Genomic DNA, 19,075 nt, shown 5'->3' on the forward strand with positions numbered 1-19,075 from the left:
GTGGGTAAAATTTAGTCATCCCCATCCCCGTTGGTTGTGGGGAAATGGTTGTTTGTACATAAGAGCATGGGTGAAAGTTTATTATTGCAAGGTGATTTCATAGCAAAAGGCATTGCTTGGAGCATGATCAACGCGTGGACAGCTCATGCTGTCCTGATGATTGGTCCACGTAGCATAGCCTAATCGACTACATGGGCCTGGTGTGATGGCATGGCATTGTCCTTATCTGCTGGCTGAGGGAAAAGTTGCTTGTGGGTATTTGTATCTTTTTGGCTACACAGAATAAATGTTTGGCTGCAGCAGCTCCTGGGGCAGTCAGATTTCTTCAACCCATCTCTGCGTGAGACTGATTATTACGGATGGCGAGCAGGTTCTCGTCAGTTGGTTATAATGAAACCAAATGTAACAAAATGCAAAGCTCACTCTTTGACTGTTGCAAGTAAATCCTATCACAATCCCACATTGAGGCTACTAGCCTTTACTCACTTACCTGGAAATAATCCCTACTAAACTCAGTGGGTCTTATTTCTTGTAGAAAGCAGTAGAGGTATGGGGATGTTCCAGAGTACAGTGGTACCTTGATTTAAGACCGTAATCCATTCCGGAAGTCCTGTCTTAAAACAAAGCGGACTTAAAACAAGGCGTGCTTTCCCATAGAAAGTAATTGAAAATGGATTGATCCTTTCTAGACAATGAAAAACACCCCCTAAAACAGCAATTTAACACGCATTTTACTGTCTAACGAGACCATTAATCCATAAAACGACAGAGATGGGTTGTCAAGAGGAGATTTTTGGATTTGTGAGACATTGGGGAAGATTCTGGGGCAAGGCAGAACTGTACAAAAGAAACAGACTTCTCATTAGCCAGGATGGAATTGCGCTACTGATGGTTTAAATAAAGAAGACCGCAAAGCAACTTTTAAGCTGATTGTAGGATGAATATATTTCTTTCTTATGACGATCTTGAACAATGGGGCATACCACATACAATTAATTAAATATACCTAAAGTGTTCAGGTTACTGGATGTGTACAGTGAAGTTTTGCAGTATTCTCTGTTTTCACATGCATTGTTGACAAAGTTCATAAGGAAAATCTATTTTGTAACAGAAAGAAAAAATACAGTAGTACATTAACAATGTTAGCGCTAAATGTAAGAATGAACAATCGTGTCGTTTTACCCAGCAACAGTTCATATGACAAATTCCATAATAAATTATGAATCAATGAGAAGATCTAAACTACTATCTGGCAGAGCTCTTTTAATGGCTAATAAAAGATGCTTTTTGAGTTGAAGTATGTAAAGAACTGTAGACTCAAGCGTGAGACTGCAATTGTTCATAATGAAATAAATTGGTACGCTAAGCTCTGCAGGGCCGGTGGAACCATTTACGCTGTAAAAAAGAAGAGGAAAAGGGGTGAATTACTCTGTTTTCAGTGTACTACTTTACTGCTCTGTGAGGTAGTGGGAAAGCATAAAGGAACCTGGAGTGTGAAGGTTATAAAGCTTTGCAATTTCTTCATTGAGTTCTGACTACTTCTAATATGTAATTCATTTGTTACCATTTTGCTTGTGCCATGTTTATGTGCCATGGGTGGGGCACCTGCCAGGTATGTTTCCAATGTTTTCAAAGCCAAGGGCTTTCAATGCCCCTTGCTCTGTGGGTCCCAAGCTTGGGAACCCCATGCAAAGGATTTTGACAGGTGGGCATGGCAATGCACCTCTCTGTCATGTGACATTATTAGGACATCATAAATATTTGGATAAAGAAAAAACCCTTTTAAACCTTTTAAACAAGGCCTTTGGTTGATTTGATTGACATCCTATGCCCTTTTAAAATGTGGTGGGTTTTTTTTTTTTGGGGGGGGGGTTATAGGGTTTTTATTTTTATTATGTATTTTGTGGTTTTATATTTTGATTTTATTCTGTAAACCACCCTGAAATCTCCAGGTATTATCATTATCATTATCATTATCATTATCATTATCATTATCATTATCATTACACGACTAAACAACTAAACAACAACATCATTATCATTATCATTGTCATTATAATGTATATACAGCCCTATACCCAGGGATCTCAGGCCGGTTCACAGAACAGGGTGGTATAGAAATTCAATAAATAAAATAAAATAATCCAGAAATAATGCTGACATTGATTCAGTTGCAAAGGGCACACATTGCTCTGAAGACCAGTTGTTGGAAAGGTAGGATGAAAAATGTTCTAAATAAATAAATCTTCCATTGCAGCACAAATAAAAGATGAAAACTGTATGGGTCATACCCAGCGTTAGTCAAACTCTAAGTATATGCACCAAAATCAAATTTAATCCACTTATGTTGATGTGTTAGCTTTGAGTATGGCAGTTGAAAATCAACCTATGAGTGTCAGGGGTGTACATCTGAATTTGTATCACTGTCTGCATGATTCATTAATACATTTTCGTAATTAGGTGCCTGATGCATGATTCAGGACCGATGACTTGTGTGAGCAAGCCATTACAGATCAAACACCAGATGTGCACATTCTGAACAGTGCAAAGACTGGTCCCTTGTTACTCCAGAGGGCAGGACTAGACATACTGGGTTTAAAATACCTGGGATAGATTTCAGTTGACCAATGGTTGCAATGGTAAAGCACTCTGACAATGAGACCAACTGCATACACGGCCAGTGGCTGTGCTGAAGGTTTTTCAAGCAGAGGCTGGATAACCTGTTGGGGGATGCTTAAGTTGTGGGTTTTTTGTTTTGTTTTTAAGTTAGCAGAAGGATTAGATTAGAGGAGTAGACCTTCAGGGTCCTCTGCAACCCTAAGATATCAGTGCAGTCAGTTGAGTAATTCAGTTGCAAGGTGCAATCAATTAGTGGGCATTCAGATGATGAGAAATCACGTGACATACATGCATCTGCAAACTACCCCTTTGTCTGAAACTAATTAGTAAAGTATCTGATAATAAAGGCGGGATGATTTATTTTGTTTGTTTTTTTTTGAATATTTTTTTTTATTGCATTTTCCACAAAAAAGAACAAAAAAGCAAATTTTCACAAACATTACAAAAAAGAAAAATTTTCACAAACATTACAAAAGAGAAAGAAAAAAGACATAAACAAAAAAAAAGAAGAGAAAAAAGGAGATTTTAACATAAAAATAAACTCACTTTCCAATTATAACCTTCAAAACCTTATTTTCCTTACTTCCACCCGCCTCCCGAACTTGTATTCTATGTAATAATTAGTTCAGCAAGCTCAATCTTTGTTCGTTTTGATTCTTGATCCCTCCCTTTGTGCTCTTATTTAACTCAGTCACTAGAACCCCTTCTTTTCCTTTTCAATGTCCTCAACATTCAAAGATTTTACAGTGTTTTTGTAAATAGACTTTAAACTTCTTCCAGTCCTCTTCCACCTGCTCTTCTCCTTGATCTCGAATTCTGTCGGTCATTTCAGCCAGTTCCATATAGTCTATTACTTGCATCTGCCATTCTTCCAGAGTGGGTAGATCTTGTGTCTTCCAATACTTTGCAATGAGTATTCTTGCTGCTGCTGTAGCGTACATAAAGAAAGTTCTGTCCTGATTTATTTTGAAATATCTCTCTCTCTCTCTCTCTCTCTCTCTCTCTAGTCAACTGTGCATTTGAACGTCACAATATTACGTTTTAAGAACATGAAAAAAACAATCACATCCAGTGCTTATAAAGCAAGTAGAAAAACAATGCAAGATGGAGAAACCCAACTAAAATCGGTCCTTTAAAATTCAGAACATTTCAAAGCTGTACTGCATCTTTTGGAGAAGAAAGTTCTTTTGACAATGCTCAAGAAAGGGGATCCAATTTGGTACAAAACTATTTCAACTTTGTCCTGAATCTTTTGATGTCAGAAAAATGTGCCAGCTTAGACTTTGAAGTGAATTCCCAAATTTTATCTATTCATCCATTCATTAATAATGGGTGTTACATGAAACCTCCATTTCCTTGCCAACAGCATTCCTCCTGCTGCTACTATGTATGAAAATAGGTTTTTTGTGTTCTTTCCTTATTGAGTCATCAGCATAATTTCATAATAATAGAGGATCATATGGGATTTCATAACCTAATATACCAAATTGCACTTCCACAGCATGCAATAATAGTATCTTCAAATATATCCAACACTTAGTTCTTATTTATTTTACTTAGTATTTCTGGAGTTATATATCACCTTAGCATTGCTTTAGAACAATTTCCCCTTATATTCATATTTAAAGAAGACCTTTGTGCCCTTCCTAGTCTTCATATATACAGTATATTTTTAGCTACGTCTTGTTCCCACTTAGTCACGGTCCCATTTTCTGGCACTTCTTCAATAGCCACTGCTTTATTTGTTGGGAAAACTCACAATAATGCCTCATTTTGCATTTCCAGATGTTACCAAAAGAGAGATCAGAAGATACCATGAGCCAGCTGTTGCATGCCTCTAACATAGAGTTATTTAAGGAAAAGAATGGGCTTCTTTTCTATAGATGTTATATGCCTAGTGTCATATTACAATAAAGAATATATTGTTGTTAATAGTACTTGTTTAGTGCCTACACTGCTAGCCACTGCAAATCAATAACGCGCAATAAAACAAACAACTCTGTCATTTGTTAACTGCACTTACAGTTTTATAATAGATAAATAATAGATAAAATTGTTAAAGAAGAGAAAGAGGAAGGACAAAGAAAAATGGTAGATTAATTGATGGAGAAGAGGAAAAAATAAATGAGCCAGAAACAGAGAGGAAACTTCAGAATGTATCTCAAAAAAATAATTAATAGTAATAGAATATGCTCAGGCATGAAATGAATGTTGAACCAATGAGTTTTGAAGTGTTTTTAAGATATAAAGTAGGGCAGGTGCATGTCGCGGGTAGAATTCCTGAAACAACCATTTCCATTCTAAATGTCAAAAAAGCAAAGTTGTGTTCAGTGTATTAAATTATCAGTCTAAGTTGTTAAATGTATTGACCATGAAGGATAGAATGACCAGCAGAATTCTGAGATGGCAGCTTGCTACCCAGCAGCCAAACTACATTAATCATTTGAGGCTGGTGATGGTGAGGTTGGGAACAACCTTTGGAAAGGTTTCCATGCCTAGTGCAGCAAATATCTGTAGGGAATCCATGGTATCCCAATACTCCCCCAAACTCCAGAGAGGAGGTTGAAATTGGCTGTCACCTTGAGCCTCATTTACCTTACAGGATTGTTGTAAAGAAAAAATGTGCAATGGGAGGGAAAATGTACAACACCTTCAACAGAAAAATGGAATGAAGTAATATTTCAGCTATAATCTATCTTGAGTCCCTGTCAGGGAAAATGGCAGGATATACAGTGGACCCTCTGGATATGAACTTAATTTGTACTGGGGGTCTGTACTTACCCTGAAAAGTCTGTATCCGGAAGCGCTGTTTCTGCGCATGCGCAAAGTGCGCAGAGTTCTGCACACACATGCATGGCGACACCCGGAAGTATACACTTCTGGGTTTGCCGCGTCCGTAACTTTAAATTACATTACCCGAGCGTAACGTAACCTGAGGTACCACTGTAATGATAAAAACAATGATAAAAATAAATTAATAATAATGTAATTGGCTCAAGGTGACAGGTATATGATGCATTTGTGTGCCATGAGATCATACGTGAGAGGGACACGGGTGGCACTGGGGTCTAAACCACTGAGCCTCTTGGGCTTGCCAATCGGAAGGTCGGCGATTCGAGTCCCCATGACAGGGTGAGCTCCCATTGCTCTGCCCCAGCTCCTGCCAACCTAGCAGTTTGAAAGAACACCGGTGCAAGTAGATAAATAGGTACTGCTGTGGCAGGAAGATAAACAACTTTTCTGTGTGCTCTGGTTTCCATCACAGTGTTCCGTTGTGCCAGAAGTGGTTTAGTCATGCTGGCCAAATGACCTGGAAAGCTGTCTGTGGACAAACATCAGATTCCCTCGCTCTGAAAGCGAGATGAGCGCTGCAACCCCATAGTCACCTTTGACTGGACTTAACCATCCAGGGGTCCTTTACCTTTACGTTTACATTGGAGAAGCTTCTTGATGTAGATTAGGATGTCCCTATTTTCATTGGAGAATTGTTGGAGGGTATGTGACCCATCTCCATACTAGAGACTTTTTTTGTTTTGTTACAAGTGACCAGGCAAGCTTTCATATGTTGTCATTTTGTTATTGTGATTATCATTATTATCTACAGAAATGAGCTTCCTATATGTTCTTGTTTGTGGTTATGTATCTGCATACGAAATCTCTCCTTGCTGTTTGCAGTTCTGAACAGTTTCTTAAAAGCAGAAATGCTTTTAATATAGTATCCTGCTGCTCAAAATGCTAAATATGGAATTTCCCCCTCCATTAGTTTAGAAGTTAGCTTGTGTGCAAGTGCTTAGAAGTTGTTGTGGCCAGGCCATTTGTGTACTTCGCTTTAGTGTCTTTGTGTGTGTTCTCAAGCTTTTCCCGCAAGCTCACAATTGATCATGGCTGAGATGTCAAATACCTTGAGAGAACGAGGGAGGGAGAGATTGTTTAAAAATAGGAAATAAACTGCTGCACAAAGTGCACAGCAGGAGGCAAAAAGGGAAATTGAGTTCTAAAGCTGCTTAGAAACTCTAGCTTAACTGGGAAGAATGAGTTGGTTTGTGGTAAGATGAAGGGGTGCTGAACACTGTGGAATCACATTTATTCCTGTGGGCTGGGAAGCCTTCATTAAAAAGGAATATGTGAATTAAATTGTAAACAATTATGGAAGGACAAATGTCATAAGGCTGTGAAGAACAGGGTAGCTTTGTGCATGCGTGTACAAGGGCAGAAATGATAGAAGGTCACTCTCAACCAAGTCCCATTGAAATGCTTCCCTGATTCCCTCAGATGTAAGACTTACAGAAAATACTGTTTTGCCACCACGGCAGAACTGTGGCGCAGAGGTCCAGGACCCCACTCCACAAAGTGAGCAGCCTAGCTCCCGAAGAAAGCAGCATTGGCTTATTACATTGTAAGGCAAGTTAACATATTGTTAAATAAGTTACATAATGCATATTACTTTTTGAATTGGGGAGGGGTGGCAGCAGGGAGGCTAAGACTATTAAAAGTCCAGAGTAAAACAAAAACAAAAAAATCACCAGAATCTCCTGGTCTTGGTTTCCTGATGGGAAAGTGGTTGAACTTCGCCAGTCCTAAAAGAGATACTGTTTTGGAATGCATCAATAACACAAGATCATTGCAGTGTTAAGTCTGGAAGGAAGAAGCACGGTTATAATTTTAGCAGTGCTGTTTTCTAACATGTTGTCATCTCATAACTGCCGCAAAGCTGCATTAAGTTTGAGATGACATCCGCTCGCGCCCTTCTGCATTAATCATTCAAAGTGATGTCACCTTCTTGTTTATAGCTGTAAATCACACAGTCAGATTGTGACTGTTCTTAATCTAAAAAATCTACCAGGCATTTCCCTAAAGACATATTAACAGCCTGGCGGGGTACTGGGAGGTGGTATTGCATGTTTGCTTACCTACAGGGTTATTTAGCATGTGCACAGTGAGTGGAGTTACCAATTCTGTTGTTTAGTCATTTAGTTGTGTCCGACCCTTTGTGACCCCATGGACCAGAGCACGCCAGGCATTACTGCCTTCCACTGCCTCCTGCAGTTTGGTCAGACTCATGTTTGTAGTTTCGAGAACACTGTCCAACCATCTCGTCCTCTGTCATCCCCTTCTTCTTGTTCCCTCCATCTTTCCCAACATCAGGGTCTTTTCCAGGGAGTCTTCTCTTCTCATGAGGTGGCCAAAGTATTGGAGCCTCAGCTTCAGGATCTGTCCTTCCAGTGAGCACTCAGGGCTGATTTCCTTAAGAATGGATAGGTTTGATCTTCTTGCAGTCCATGGGACTCTCAAGAGTCTCCTCCAGCACTATAATTCAAAAGCATCAATTCTAGGGTGCTCCAAAACTTTCTCAAAAAGTTTTCTTTCCCAACAAAAAGGCTTCTGCTTCTCTGTCTCTTCCAGTGGGTGTGACACTGGGATGACTGGAAGTGGGGGTGGGGCTGTATAGTCTTTCTTTCCATTAAGCATACATCCATTGCTCTGTAGCCTCCATGGCCACCCCTGTTTTTTGACCTGAGGAAGTCCCAAGAGAGGAATTACATCATAATGTTTTCCCTGGGTTTAACTGAAGCATAGGAAGACAACAATGAAAGGCCTAAGATCTGTGGCAGAAGAACAGCACATTGGATAGCCTTTGATTCAAGCCATTGTCATCTCCTGGAAGCAGTGCTACTTTTCTACAAACAAACAAACAAACAAACAAACAAACAAATGAGGTACCGGTACTGTGTACTGTTGTGTGCTGCCAGGAAAAAACCAAAAAGCGCACTGCTTATAGAAAACCCCAGCAAGGATGTCATTTGGTTTTCAGTAAATGTGCATATCCAGGAAGGCTGTAGAATGCAGTTCATAAGGGAGATGATTTGCTGAATGGGAAAAGGTGACTTATTAAATTCCTCTGCTACCTCAAAAGTAAAGTAAGTTGAACACACACACATCCCACGTATGAGAAATTCAGTGAAATTTCCCCTCCCCTTTGATAATTTTAAAAGGCAGTATTTTTATACAAATATGTATAATGTGCTGAGAACTACAATAAACTACACCAGGCTTCCTCAACCTCGGCCCTCCAGATGTTTTAAGACTACAATTCCCAGCATCCCTGACCACTGGTCCTGCTAGCTAGGGATTGTGGGAATTGTAGGCCAAAAACATTTGGAGGGCTGAGGTTGAGGAAGCCTGAACTACATTTACAAAACAGAAATACTAATAACAAAGAGCACTCCAGGTCTGACAGCTGAGCTAATAAAATATTATTTCTCATTGTGGATTTAATATTCAAGAAAACATATTCTCATATTTGTCAAACAAAGGAAGTTAAGGCATCATGGAAAGTGTTATGTGATGATAATTTCAAGATACTTGAATCAATTATTATTATTTTTCCAAATCATTGTATTGGGCTAGATGTGTCCTTGTACTGACAGACTTACCAGTCTTGGGGAGGGGAACCCTAAATCATTCTGCAAAAATAAAAAATAAAAATGGTTTTGCTTGTCCCTTAGTGATGCGGATTTTATGCATGCAATTCTCAATGCAATTTTCCAAAGTTCCCCTCAAATCTATTGTAAAAGTCCTATTGCTCTTCCATGATTGTGTTCTTATAGGTCTGGAAGCAACTGGTGTGAATCTAACCAACTCCTTAAATAGTACATTCCCCACCCCCACCTCCCAAAAAACCACCAGTAATAGCAGTATTGATTTTGACATTTTGACAGTGCCCAGATACAGTATGGCATTCATCTTTTTGAGTATCTCATCTCAAAATCTTACTACTATACTTGTAGACACTCCCGCCACAGATGAATATAAGTGCCCTGTTGACTGCAACCCCTCCAGCAGCTCTAGGGACATTTTAGCCATCATGTGTATCAGTCTCACTGGGATATAATACCATTTGTGGATTGTTTGCAGATACACATCGCAGCGGCTTCACATTTCACATGCTGTCCCAGTTTCTTTTATCATTAATTGATGGAGAATGGTAAAAAAAAATCAGCACAGCCATTGTTACTCACCCACACTAGTAATTAGCTTGAAGAGTCTGCTGTAATTGGTCCAAACTCTTCCTGAACTTCCTAATATGCATTTAGACAAATTGGCAAAGATAATTGCTAAAGCAGTATAAATTACAAACAACAATTAGTAAAATATTTACCAGGCTTCTGCAATAAAAAAAATGCAAAAATAGAAAAGAGTGTGCCTGCCTCCTTGACTTAAATAAAATATTCATTCCGTTTTTCTCTCTTCCACCAACATTTATTTCAAGAAATCAAGCTAATTAAATTTAAGAGACTGAATAGAGGGAAATCTTTCTCACTTCTCAACAGGTTAAAACTTGAGGTCACAGGAACTTAAGGGCTATTCACACCACTTCTTGTCTCATTGCTTTCCCCTGGGGAAAACTGCTCTTTAGTGCTCAATCAGAGCACACAGCAACAGGTTTCCCACATATTGTCCTTTATTCCACTTTAGAGCTAAAGAGCAGGTTTTCACTGCAAAAGTTGCAGGGCAAGGAGTACTCCTCTCAGACCTGTGCCTAGAAAGTACAGGTCAAACACAAAACCACTCAAACCAATGCTTCCTGGGCACGGGACAAGTTTTACAGAGGATCTAGCACTGTGCAGATTCCAAAGCAGACCCCCAGACCAATCCACACATTGCTAGGGAATGTGATTGAGTGATGCCTTTGCTTCAAAGTTGCCTTTTGCCAGATCCCTCCCTATCTCTAATGGCACAGCAAAAAAACCCTACTGTATGAAATGGTCCAGATTTAGGCTGGAGGTAAAGTTAGGTGGGCGGGATGCAGGTGGCGCTGTGGTCTAAACCACAGAGCCTAGGGCTTGCCGATCAGAAAGTTGGTGATTCGAATCCCCGCGGCAGGGTGAGCTCCTGTTGCTTGGTCCTTGCTCCTGCCCACCTAGCCGTTCAAAAGCACGTCAAAAGTGCAAGTAGTTAAATAGGTACCGCTCCGGCGGGAAGGTAAACGGCGTTTCCATGCATTGCTCTCATTCACCAGAAGTGGTTTAGTCATGCTGGCCACATGACCCGGAAGCTGTCTGCGGCCAAACGCCGGCTCCCTCGGCCTATAGAGCCAGATGAGCGCGCAACCCCAGAGTCGTCCGCGACTGGACCTAACGGTCAGGGGTACCGTTACCTTTAAGGTTAGTTGAAGCTATTGAAACCCTGCTTCCAAGCAACATATGGTGAATTAGTAAAAAAAAATAAGATTGTTTAACTTACATACTACTGGATATGTAAATTAAAAGATCTACAAATCTAAATGAACTTCTTTGGGGATGTGTTGGATAAATCCCGCTGTTCTATACAAATGTTTTAAAATTGCTGCTGAAGTACAGTTAAATGAAGCTGTTATGTGTACTACAGTCTATATTTGCATATTTGACAGCATCATTACCATGTGCTGAAGACAGTTGGATGGGATTAGAATGTATTGGCATTCTAGTATTACATATTCTTCTGGTAAAATTTTATTAGTAATGTTGCTTCTTCTTTTGGGATGACCCAGCTGCACACTGGAGTGTTACATTTCTGATGTTAATGGAGTTTTTATAGAGCTAATTTCAGGCTGTCAATCCCAAATCAGGAGCTAACCCATGAAAAATAAGCAAATTGGCTTAAAAGTGATCAGATTTCTCAATTTCAATATAGCGTCTTTAGTCTGCCTCGGCACAGTGACATGAAAGCACGCTGTAGTTGTTTTCATGTCTCTGCCATTATTTTTATATGCAGTTATCACAATAGTTTATAATGAAAGACTTAAGAAGGCTACAGTGGCTTGATGTGCCATTAAGTCACACAAGCCAACAATATTGTATTGCCCTTTTGTGTTGGCTCAAAAATTCAGCAACAAATGCATATACAGTGGTACCTCGGGTTAAGGACTTAATTCGTTCTGGAGGTCCGTTCTTAACCTGAAACTGTTCTTAACCTGAGATACCACTTTAGCTAATGGGGCCTGCCGCCGCCGGAGCACAATTTCTGTTCTCATCCTGAAGCAAAGTTCTTAACCCAAGGTCCTATTTCTGGGTTAGCGGAGTCTGCAACCTGAAGTGTCTGTAACCCGAGGTACCACTGTAGTGTGGCATGCTCATCTCTCCCTATAAAGGGACATGGGTGGCACTGTGGTCTGAACCACTGAGCCTCTTGGGCTTGCTGATCAGAAGGTCAGCAGTTCGAATCCATGTGACAGGGTGAGCTCCATTGCTCTGCCTCAGCTCTTGCCAAACTAGCAGTTTGAAAGCACTCCAGTGCAAGTAGATCAATAGGTACCGCTGTGGCAGGAAGGTAAACGGCGTTTCTGTGCGCCCTGGCTTCCATCACGGTGTTCCGTTGTGCCAGTAGCAGTTTAGTCCTGTTGGCCACATGACCTGGAAAGCTGTCTGTGGACAAACGCCGTCTCCCTTGGCCTGAAGTGAGATGAGCACCGCAACCCCATAGTCACTTTTAACTGGACTTAACCATTCAGGAGTCCTTTACCTTTACCTTTTATCTCCCTATAGGAATTCTCTTTTTGTGAGCAACCTTGATTCTGGGTTCTGGGGAAAAGAATAATCACCATCACCATATATTCTTACCTTGTGTATTTGACCGAATGTATGTCATGTCCTCCATGCCAGGGATGTAAATCTGATGGCACGAAAGAGCAAAGAGCAACAGGATTTTAAGTCTGTCAGATGGACTGACGCTAAGTGTTGTTTTTTGTCCGTGTGTGTGATCGCTGTATCAGGGCTGCAACACTTTAAACAAAGCTTCATTAAACACAGGAGTCAGCCTGAAATAAACTGTTTGTATGAACACAGCCTTTATTTATTTTTCATATTTGTTAGCCACTTTTCTTGCCAAGAAACTCACTGCACCTTTCGTTAACACTCAGACTGATTTTCATTAAAAGCTTTCATCTGAAACCAGTCTGGGAGATATATTGTAACATGAAACTGTATGATAAATATTGGCAGAAGGGGGGAAAACTTCATAGTCAAAAGTAGGCCACTAACATTTTGGGAGACGACACTGCAATAAATATGACATTAATGGCCGTGTCTTAAAACTTGGCTGTCTGAGCAGATAAGTACTTAAAATGGGGGGTTACTGACCACTGTGTCATTGCAATGTCACAAACCATGAAGTTACACTAGCAATGAAGGCAGACAATGTCAGCGCAAATGTCATCAGTCAGGGTGGCGGCTGTACTGCTGAGGAGCTGACAAACCTACTGACGAGGCATTTAGAAGGATGGCACATTAAGATTTCACTTAGGAAAGGAGGAGGAAATAGTTCAAATTCGATTGTGCAAACCTTGTTTGTAGTCTGGCCTGAAACTGGGCTGTAAGAAGGAAGCTGTATCCATTCTGATAGCTACTCACTTGGGTTCATGGGCCATCTCAGAATGTTATTTAATTCTGTTTGGCAGCTGCCACCTGCTGCGTCATTGCGAGTGACTCAGGTGAGTGGGCACATATGATCAAGATTAATACCAGCTGCTGCCCACTCTGACTGATGCCTCATCTGTTTTGAAATGCTTTTTTAACCTTTATTCATAAAGAGGGTTAACTTCACCTGCTTATGATGATTCTCTGATGCATTTTTTGTTGGCGTCTGTCTGTCTTGAGAGACCATGGAATCTGCCTCCAGGGGTGAAGCCAAACCTCTGGAGAATCGCAACACCCGCAGTGGCTGCAGAAACTGGTAAAGACTCTCCTCCCTGAAAGAGAGGGGAGTGGTTGTGGGCGGGAGCCTGAACACCGCCCCTAGCAGGGGGCATAGCCCCCTGCCTCCAGCTCACCTGGCTGGCGCTCACGCCCCCCCCCCCCCCGGAGATCTAAAAATCCCTTTGTTCATTTCCCTCTAGCTAACGGATTCATTGCTTAAGATTCATCCTTTGAGTTGTTAACATATGAGAAAAGCTGATGGGCTCTTCATATTGTATCTGATTTGTTCAGAAGGGACCTTATTAAAATGTGCACCTAAACTGAGATAACTCCCACTGTCTGAATATATTGAGTGTTTTGAAGTTCACCAGGTTTCCTGAAGTCATCCACATTGCTGGTTCTCAGGCAGTACCACATAGGTACTAGTAAATTCCAAGCCATTTAAATTCTGTAGCAAACTTGCATACTTTTGATGCACAGAGTTGAACCCAATTCTCTGTATATGGCAACTGACATGGGGCTGGACAAACTACATATTTTCTGCTGACTTTCCTAGGATAGTTCAGTGAGCTGTGTTCATCTTGGTAGGTTAGAATTGTGTAAGGGTGCTCTCATAGCAATGAAAAGAGGAGAGTCACCATAAAAATTTCATAGACAGAGTGGGCTGCTGAGAGTAGGTTTGGGACCCAGTGAAAAAAGAAAAGTAAACCCCACCCAGCAAGGGTAAACCAGCTGTAAATCCTTACTCTGGGATATGATCTCATTTTTATGTTAATAATAAGATAGTATTTGTACCTGTTGGGGATATTAAGATCCCAATGGTGAATGTCAATAATACAGTGGAACCTCGGTTTTCGAACATAATCAATTCCAGAAGACCGTTTGACTTCTGAAACATTCAGAAACTGAGGATCAATGAGCGGTCGGCAAAATCCATTGAAAAAATGGAGAAACACTCCTTGGAAGCCATTCAACTTCCAAGGCACGTTCAAAAACAGAAACAATTACTTCTGGGTTTTCGGCATTTGGGATCCAAATCATTCGGCTTCTGAGATGCTCAAAAACTGAGGTTCCATAAGCACCCAGATGATTGTTGCTGAACTAACTGTACACTTTAAACTTGTATGTGCAGCACCACAATAATGTGCACCACTCAACAATTTTGTTGCAGTCACATGGTGTTCACTTGCTAAAACGTACAAAGATGATAAGACAACACTGCAATGTTGTACTGCCAAAGTGCAAAAGCGAATGTTCATGTAGAGTTGTGAATACTCGGAAATGCTCAGCGCATGCCATAAGCTTGCAAACCGTTATTCAGAATTGTATGTGCATTGAACATGAAAGACATATTTTGTAAAGAATTACATGAAATAGTTGCAAGATAATTGGTCGCTGGGGCCCCACTCAGAGCACCAAACCCCAGTAATTTATACCAGCTCTCCCACCCTATCTTGTCAGTCCTGTATATTTTAAAGGCCATACATTGTTTATTCAGCTGAAGAGGAACATTTTCTCCTGGTGCCTTAAAATAGGTCATAAAGGCATCATACAAGCCTCCCTGAGGAGAGCATACCACAAATGGGAAGCCACCACAGAAAAGGCCTATTCTTGTGTTGCTAACCTCTGGACTATCAGCCCCATGCCACTCAGTGATGTTCTAATTTGTCATCCATTTATTTTGCCCATTGAGCTTGCCAGAACCACCAAAAACCCGAATGAACATTGGCATTGTTTTCGCCCTCTCTTGTCCTCCGTGCATCCATTTGCACTTATCAATGTGGATTATCATTGCATAAAGGTAAAGGTAGAGGGACCCCTGACCATTAGGTCCAGTCATGGCCGACTCTGGGGTTACGGCACTCATCTCGATTTATTGGCTGAGGGAGCCGGCGTACAGCTTCCGGGTCATGTGGCCAGCATGACTAAGCTACTTCTGGTGAACCAGAGCAGTGCACGGAAACACCGTTTACCTTCCCGCTGGAGCGGTACCTATTTATCTACTTGCACTTTGACGTGCTTTCAAACTGCTAGGTTGGCAGGAGCAGGGACCGAACAATGGGAGCTCACCCTGTTGCGGGGATTCGAACTGCTGACCTTCTGATTGGCAAGTCCTAGGCTCTGTGGTTTAACCCACAGCGCCACCCGATACTGGAGAGAAAATGCTGGTCCCAGTATGTGCTTATTAATCATCTCTCCCTTTAAAGATGTGTCTGTATAAAAATAGCAGTGATAAGAACTCGGAGGAATGACAAGAGCAAGGGCTATTACTCCAGTGAATAGTGTTATGCTGTTAAACATCCTTTGGCTTCTGAAAATGTGATGTGATTTATCTCCCTTTGTTTTTGCAGACCTTTTAAAAGTGAAAGCATTCCTATCACATAATGTCCATGTTCCAGGAGCCCAGGAATCCATTTTCACCTAAATAGGACCATATGTAGTCCAGAGGCACATTTTCTGAACCTGTTAATGCGCTGTCTGACAGAAGAGAGGCTAGAGAAGTGTGGATTCCAATATCTGCTTTTTGATTTCTTCACTATTGTTCTACAGAAATTAGTATTGCCTCTTTTTAGCTTCTCGGGGGAGAGGGGGGAGTTATGTCCAACTGTCAAGCTGTTCACAATTAATAAAACATCCCTTGTGCTTGATTCAGACCTGAATGCATGATCTAAAAAAACCAAAAAACCCCAACCTCCAACAACTCTCTTAAATGAGAGTATTCTGCATACAATTTCAGTCCTCTTATGTCCAAGGTGTGCTCGATTCCCCCTTGCACTACAATGTATTCTTTGAGATGAAATGTCTAGGGACAGATACAGCATTCCCCCCCTCCCCATAAAATAGTTCCTTTCTGAATCTGTTTTTCTTGTCGGTGATCATAAATTTGTATATACATTCAAGGAAACTCTGTAAGCAACGTTAAGCTAATGACAAGAGAGACGAAACACCTGTATGTACTAAGAAAAAAATGACTTCCAGAATGGCAAACGAAAGGTATATCTTGCTTATTGAGGTAATATGGTGCCAGCCGTAGGTTTGTGACTACAATGCATCAAATTGTTTTGAGCACATGAAACAAACAAATCACTTAGAGAGACTAAAGCAAACCCAGTATTGCCGCAAGCCATGCCTCGAGTGGTCTCTGAGACCACCCTCCATAGCCCTGCTGTGGGTTTCTTAAACTTTAATGCAGGCATAGGCAAACTTGGCCCTCCAGATGTTTTGGGACTACAACTCCCATCATCCCTAGCTAACAGGACCAGTGGTCAGGGATGATGGGAATTGTAGTCTCAAAACATCTGGAGGGCTGAGTTTGCCTATGCCTGCTTTAATATATTTTCCTACCTCGATTTTCCCCCTTCATCTTAAAATAGCAGGAATCAAGTTGCTTTGCAAAACATTAGACCTTCCTCGTGATGTCTTTTGTCTTTCTAATATGTTGTTGGTCCACGAGAGCAATGTAACATCTGATACGAGGCAAGTAACAGAAGACCTAGTGGAAGAATGATTGACAGGAGTAGAGTGGGATGCTGGGTGGAGGTGGAGGCAGAGTTAGAGCATGTCAGTTGTGGAATGGTTACTACTGCAAATGACACATTATGAACAAATGCAGCCTGTTTGTCTTACTCTGGAAAGAGAGAATTTGGATTCCTGCCCAGAAGAGTGGAGCAAGTTGCATGAAAGACTGTGACCTCTTGGAGTTTGGGAAAGGCCACTTGCCAAGTTTAATGTGACATGTCCACCACAGGCATGAAATGTTTGTATGACCATATGGCCAAGAGTGTAAATACTGGCTATGTATGAATCAACAGATGGTCTGCAAAGCCTTTAAAGCTGATGTATGCTACGTTTTGTGCCCAAATTAAGTATTTGGGGCTGACTTTCATGTTTAAAAATTAAACTTTCCCCTGAATTCATTCACATACTAGTATGCAAAGAGTGTGGGGGAGATGATCTCTCAAGAGCAACGGTTTTTTATGTGACAGAAATGAAGTTGAGACTTATTTCCCTGAATTGCCGGAATTTGATGGGGGCAGGAAAATGCACCAGAGATTTCAAGGAGAGCGGCAACAGCTAATTGCTCCCAGTTATGTGTCAGAAGAGGGCCTTTTAACTTTCAATAAGTTTCCTATCAAAACCTCAAAACAATTAGAACTGGCCTCCTTTTTTTTGTCCTTTAATTATTATTGAACTCGGCTTCTAAATCCCATCAATCAATGGCAAGGAAGGCTACGCATAAAGGGAATGCATGCCTTGCATTTGCAATTATGCACAAGTGCTTTTTGGAAATCATCTCAAAACTTAGAAAGTATTATATCAGGCTAAATTTCGAATCATTCTTGGCTACAAGGTAAATCTATACATCAATAATTCTTGTACTAGACTTCTGGGAGGGCGGAAACACCATTTTGCACAATAAGCTTGTATCTCTTTAACATTCACAGAGGTGAGTTGCGGTAGGAAAGCTGGCAGTTTGGTAAAGGTAAAGGGACCCCTGACCATTAGGTCCAGTCGTGACCGACTCTGGGGTTGCGGCGCTCATCTCGCTTTATTGGCCGAGGGAGCCGGTGTATAGCTTCCGGGTCATGTGGCCAGCATGACTAAGCCACTTCTGGCGAACCAGAGCAGCACATGGAAACACCGTTTACCTTCCCGCCGGAGCGGTACCTATTTATCTACTTTATCTACTTTTCGAACTGCTAGGTTGTCAGGAGCAGGGACTGAGCAACCGGAGCTCACCCCGTCACAGGGATTCGAACCGCCGACCTTCTGATCGGCAAGTACTAGGCTCTGTGGTTTAAAGGACTTTGGCCTACAGCAGAAATCGCTGTGGATAAAGTTGCCCAGTTCCTCTCTTCTGAAATGAAGTTGGCAGTATGGTTGTGGATAAAGTCAGGTGTCTCCAGGGGATGAGGAAGGGGGTGCGGTGGGGGCGGGATGCCCCGGGTGTCTTCGCTGAGGGGGGGTGTGACATTTGGTGTGCCACCCTCTCGCGACTCCTAAGCCTACCCCGAGTGGTGACATTCATTTTGCCGGCGGCATTCCCCTCTTCCCCCTTCATTCTGAAAGCTCGGGGGAGGCTTGGGAGTCATGGGTGGGTGGCGTGCTGAATGTCCGCCGTCGGTGGCTTGGTCCACCCCATGGGTGGCTCGCTCTGCCCCCTGGCTGCAGGGCGCGCATACCGCTCTATGCACCCAAGCAGTTATCCGGCGCCCAGGCAGGCACCCTCCGCCTCCCCCTTTGGGAGCACGCCTGCCCTGGGCAGCGTGGGCATATGCTCCACCACTGGGTGTCTACAGCATGTATTGGCCCAAGGAGCAAAAGACCAAGGTAGTAAGTATCATGGCAGCTGCCATCTTCTAGATCACTTACAAATGAACAATTTTGAAATCTCTGCCTGGGGTGGGAAACGCTGCTCATCCTCACCCTAGAACACATCTCGAGGTAACTGTCTTTCTAGTAAGCACCGTGCAAAACTATTTTAGATGCTTTCATCTCTGCCGTTGCTTTGCCCTTGGCGGCAGTGAATTGAGAACGAGCCAAATTAATCAAATCAACCCTAAGCCCATGTCTGAACGCTGCACAAGCCAGTGCGGAAGGAGTTCTATATTAAATCCCTGCAGCAGCTCCAAGGCTGTATAAACTCCAAGGCTTTAATCCGCATGTCTTTACACTGATAAATAGGAGCCATTGTATCAGCAGAAGACTTTGGCTGCTTGACCTCAAGGTGCAATTGTGAGCTAAGGGAATAATAAGGTCAGCAGCATAGGCTGGATTGATTT

The 19,075-nt window shown here is 41.8% G+C and overlaps 3 long non-coding RNA genes across 4 annotated transcripts in view; 2 read left to right on the top strand and 1 right to left on the bottom strand.

Annotated features, from left to right (window-relative positions):
• Positions 1 to 19,075, top strand: part of LOC307220956 — a 98,026-nt gene that overhangs the window by 66,393 nt on the left and 12,558 nt on the right. The window lies entirely within an intron of this gene.
• LOC307220984 lies at positions 567 to 7,580 on the bottom strand. The gene is made up of 3 exons (XR_013841249.1): positions 7,143 to 7,580; positions 5,401 to 5,562; positions 567 to 1,395 (listed from the first exon to the last, which is right to left on the bottom strand). It is a non-coding gene; the product is annotated as an uncharacterized lncRNA (long non-coding RNA).
• LOC307220986 lies at positions 9,743 to 15,940 on the top strand. Of its 2 annotated transcripts, none has more exons than XR_013841251.1 (2): positions 9,743 to 13,087; positions 15,644 to 15,940. It is a non-coding gene; the product is annotated as an uncharacterized lncRNA (long non-coding RNA). The 2 variants fall into 2 exon arrangements; XR_013841252.1 differs by lacking the exon at positions 9,743 to 13,087 and adding an exon at positions 13,109 to 13,329.

Source organism: Podarcis cretensis, assembly GCF_951804945.1.
Source record: "Podarcis cretensis genome assembly, chromosome: 7".
In the NCBI taxonomy this organism is placed as follows: domain Eukaryota; kingdom Metazoa; phylum Chordata; class Lepidosauria; order Squamata; family Lacertidae; genus Podarcis; species Podarcis cretensis.